Source organism: Pinus tabuliformis, chromosome 6 (genome assembly GCF_031772625.1).
Source record: "Pinus tabuliformis cultivar Carrire ecotype Pingquan chromosome 6, CPIR1, whole genome shotgun sequence".
NCBI classification, from domain to species: domain Eukaryota; kingdom Viridiplantae; phylum Streptophyta; class Pinopsida; order Pinales; family Pinaceae; genus Pinus; species Pinus tabuliformis.
In genome coordinates, this window is record NC_142292.1 from 1,617,757,745 (window position 1) to 1,617,763,064 (window position 5,320).

Consider the following 5,320-nt stretch of genomic DNA (forward strand, 5'->3'; position numbering starts at 1 on the left):
TAATTTAATTATCACTATGGATGGATGTTTTATCTGTGGTGTTTAGATATTTAGTATAGCTGATTTTTTGTTTTTACCAGAGCCAATCTACAAACCAGAAATAAGAATAAAAAAGTAATTGACTAACTAGCAAACCCAAAAGATTTGCCTGCTGTATGATTTATTACCTGATATTATGGTCAAGAGATTGAGGTGACAATTCCTACAAGTGGTCAACAACCTAAGTAGATTACTACATAATTTAATTATAATTATGGATGGACGTTTTTTCTGTGGTGTTTAGATATTTAGTATAGCTGTTTTTTTTGTTTCCCCGAGCCAAGCTACAAACAAGAGGTAAGAATAAAAAAATTTGTGATTTTTTAAAAATTGGAAAATTTAAATCACATTTGTTTTATTTTGTTTTTTTTTTTTTAATTTTGAAATTCATATCACCATAAAATTGATTTTTTATTTTTACCCTAGCCAACATGCAAACAAGAGAATGAGAATAAAAAAGCTGCGATTTATTAAAAAATTGGAAAAAATAAATTACATTTCCTTCTGAAAAATTGAAATTCATATTACTTATATCATGAGAATGAGAATAAAAAAGCTGCGATTTATTAAAAAATTGGAAAAGATAAATTACATTTCTTTCATATCACTTATATCATGAAAATTTTCCTATAGAAAAGAGAAAATATTTATGTTGTTGTAAGTTTATGTTTTATTTTAATAGGAAAAAATGAAATATTTTGTTGTTTTTTTTTTTTTTTTTTTTTTTTTTTTCTATTTTTTTAATGAAAATTTTGGAAAAAAAATCACTTTTGTTTTTGAAAAAATTGAAATTCATATCACCGCAACATGAAATTGGTTTTTAGTTTTTCCCAAGTCAATCTTCAAACAAGGAATGTGAATAAACCAGTTGTGATTTCTTAAAAAGTTGGAAAAAATAAATCAAATTTGTTTTTGAAAAAATTGAAATTCATATCACCTATATCATGGGTTTGTATTTTTGTTTTTCCCAATGAGAATAAAAAAGTTGTGATTTCTAAAAAAATGAAAAAAATAGATCACATTTGTTTTAGGAAAAATTGAAATTCACATTACCTGCACCATAAAATTTACCATAGAAAAGCCAAAATGTTTATCTGATGTTGTAAGTTCATATTTTATTTTAATAAGAAAAAAGGAAATGTTTTTGTTTTTTAATTCTTGCTTTTTAAATTTTTTTAATGAAAAATATGAATAAAAAATTGTGATTTCTTAAAAAAAAAATTGGAAAAAATAAATCACATTCTTTTGTTTGTTTGAAAAATTGAAATTCATATCACTAGTATAAAATTTCCTATGGAAAGGCAAAAATGTGGTCCAATTATTATCAAGTTCAATTTTAGGAAGTGGGTACTAAAGGAATGCAATGTAAATGAAGATGGAACCAGAAGAACTCATTTGGATCAATTCCAAGAAGGAAAATTGTGTTTCTCTGGGTAGAGAGTAGTTCATTATAATTTTCTAGTTCAATGATTCTTGTAATATCCTTTTTATGTATTGTTTTAATAGTGTTCTTTTAATTTAAAAAGAAAATGAAAAAAAAATGCATTTTGTTTTTGTATTTTTTTTTAACTTCTTTGTGGAGTAGTTTAGAGAACAAATTGGTTGTAGAGGTTTTAAAATATTTTGGAAGTCTTACAGACATGAGCTAAGTTAATTAATTGGAAAATGTATGTTGATGATGTATTAAAATATGTGTGAAAAATTTATTTATTTTTTAGTTTTAAATGTGATTGAGATGTTATATCAATTATTTAGATTGTCCAAATATAATGCTTAATGTATCTTAAAGCTTTATTTAGTACATAAAAGTAACATCCATATCAAATAAAAAAATAATTAACCACTACATAAGAAAAGTTTTGGGCTAATAAACTAAATTGGTTAATGGTAACAGGAGTTTGCACTACCCATAAAGTTCATGGTCTATAGAGCTATTTCAAGGTGGAAAACATGGCACACAGTCCCGGCTGGACTCCACATAAACTTTGTTAATGAATGTGCAATTAATTTTTCCTGCCTAGTCCCTGCCTCGGGGTAATCTACCTCATTAAGGTGGGAGAGCCCCGAGGTTCTCCGCTGTCATCGTCGTCCCTTCCATGGTAGGCTACATAACCTGGCATTAACTTCAGCCGTTTGGAGGAGTCTAGAATAAATGCATCTAGCGCGATCTCCGTCGTTGGATCCAGGTTGATCCACTGTCTTGGTTGATTAAGATTGACGAAAGGAGTTAACGCTTTCTTGCTGCGAGGGAATAGTCATTTGTTCATGTTTCTGCTATGTAGTTCTGTTGGTAGAAGGTTAACCTGGTTCCAAGTCAGTCGTTCCTGTCTTTCCATGACCACATTCTTCACCACCAAGTAATGACAAACATTTACTGTTGTCTTGAGCATTCTGATAATCTTTCTTCTTGTGAGCCTATGCATATGAGATGGTGGTTTTTCTCAAGAGTGCTCTTGTGCAGGAATTCCTGATAGAAAATGGGTTCATTTCTCAAATGGGTACGACTTCCATATGGAGTAGTCAGCTTCACATGTCGGCAGAAGGTAATGTCTCACCCTTTCTTGATTAACTTGAATTTCTTCTTTCCGTATAATTGCTAAGGGTTTATGTATCCTATTGGACTTTGTCACAGCCCTGAAGAATGTAGGTCTCAGCTCAGGTAAGGGTCTTTACCCGTCATAAGTTTTCAATTCAGAGTTTCTTAAACAAGAACTGATTCTTAGTTCATTATTCTTTGAATAGGTAAATTATTTCGGTGATTCCATCGCGACCTTGCGGCATGACTTTTCTGGAACTTCGGCATTCTAAGTATTGTTGTATTGTATTTTCTCCAGGTGGGTTGGGATAAGAAACTCCTTTTGTTTCGAGTTCTTAAAGCTTTCTCCTGTGATCAGAGGGCTTGGAATTATATTATGATGGAATTAGGCCTTGCGGCCGGGATACCTCTGCTCAAGGGTTTTAGCTATCTGGTTTATTTAATTAGGGTTGGATTGTGCCTTGCCATTCTTAAGACTTAGATTTTGGCTTAGCTTCGGTGTTCTATGGGAACCAGACTGTGAATTTGCATATATATATATATATATATATATATATAATGTAATTTTTACTGTCGTGACCCAAACTGCTATAAGAAGCTTTATATACATATTGATTAAGTTTTGTTTCAAGGTTGAGCATGATTAATCTTTTACTTTCTATGAATGGATTAAAGATTTGTATGAAATAAATCGTTGTTTTCCATTTTGAATATGATTATCAGTGTGCTGAACTTGTTTTAACTACTGTCTATGTTATATTATTTAAGGGTTTTGAATCTTTTAACAAGCTTGGGTATGGCTCTTGGAGGGTTCTTACAGAACTCAACCGAGGCCGATAACCCTAACCCTTTGGCGGAATACACATTCCCACACCATAATATGATTTTGGGTCGACTATATACATGGTTTAATTATTATAAATGTACAGTGATTGCTATTGGAATTTATGGAAGTCTATTAATATATAATTTGTACATAATTTCAATAAACATTATAATATTTATAGATAAGATAGAGGTTTTTTAAGCGTGAGAAGTCTAATTTCGAATGTTGACTCTATGTCTCAAGTTCTTGATTGTTAGATTTATGATTTCTCTGCGAGTACATTAGAATGCTTTCTATAAACAATATCATCATAAAGGTAGAAATATTTATTATCTCCTATATGTTCTGGTAACTATGTGTTTTGTTTTCGCAATATAACTCATTAAAGATTTCATTTATGTTTCTTTCCATAATAGAGCAATGCTACTACAACATACTAATTTATTAATCTAAATTTCTATCATTACAATAAACATTAAATACTTCCCTAATAATGAATAACTGCTAACACAATAATATTACTTATCTGGTTATCTGAATGAGTATGATTCAAGCCTGTATTCCTTTAATTTGGAAGGTCTCACCACCCAGCCTCGGATCTGGCAATTACGTCCAGAATCCCCCTCCGAGCTCTTCCACTTCTGTCAAGGATAGACATTTTAGTACCTTGGGCATCAGGAAACTAGTCCAGCCTCAAGTCACGTACCTCAACTATTATCTCAATTCCTTTCCCACTGGCTAACTTGCTCAGCTCTGGGAAAAATTAAACACAATACAGTTTTCCTTATCTCCTTTTCCAACTGCCACTGGATTCTCTCTTTTTCCCTTTTCAAGGAAGAGAATGAGAGAACTGTCTGTAACTGTTTTTCAAAAGTTCATATAATTGATTTTCTAGTTCCATTCTCAACTGAATCAGAGTCTTTTAATTAATGTTTAACAACCTCTCTTCTGGATTTTCAGCCTAAATTTTTTAACAATTCAGAATAAACTAAAATAAAAATAACAGTGGTAAATAAACTTGATAACAACAATTGTCAGTGTATCAATGGGTGTTATAGCTCCCTCCACTTGAGAGGAACACTGTCTCTGGTGTTCTTTTCTTTAAGTAAACAGTGTAGCACAGACTTTCTGCATGGCTTCCTCTTCTTCCCAAGTCACCTCATTCGGGCCAAAGTGCTTCCACTGCACTTTAACTTGGGTGATGGCTTACCTCCACAAGGTGGTTTCTCTCCGATCGAGGATACAAAGAGGCTCTCCCATAAATTCTCCCTCGGGTTCTACCTGCACATTCATAATCTGCTATCAGAATTTTTTTGTAAACAACAATTATTAATATTTATACTTCATTCTATCATTACCTGAATACTTTCCCAGTTAATAATGTGTCGAGGATCGTATACATATTTTTTTAATAAGGATATGTAGAATATATTTTGGACTCTGATGTGGCCCAGGAGTGCTAGCTTTTACGCCACGGGTCCAATTCATTGCAGAATCTGAAAAGGCCCATAGTTTTGTGGTGCCAACTTTGCACAACCCTTCCATTGCAATGTGATTTTCCGGGGCTTAGCTTTCAAATATACGTGATCTCCTAACTAGAATTGTTTATGAGTTCTTTTCTTATCTACATACACCTTTTTCCTATCTTGAGCGGCCTTCAAATTCTGGCGAACATTCTTGACAGTGGCCTCCATTTCCGCTAACATATCAGCACCCAATGCTAATTTGTTATCTGGACTATTGCAGTCCATGGATACCTGACACTTTCTTCCATATAGCACTTCAAAAGGGCTCATACCTAATGATTCACGATGTCCATTATTGTAGGCGAACTCCACCAAGTAGAGGTAATCCTCCCATTTCTGGGGTTGTTGCATTACAAACATTCCCAACATGTCTTCCAAGACTTGGTTCACTCG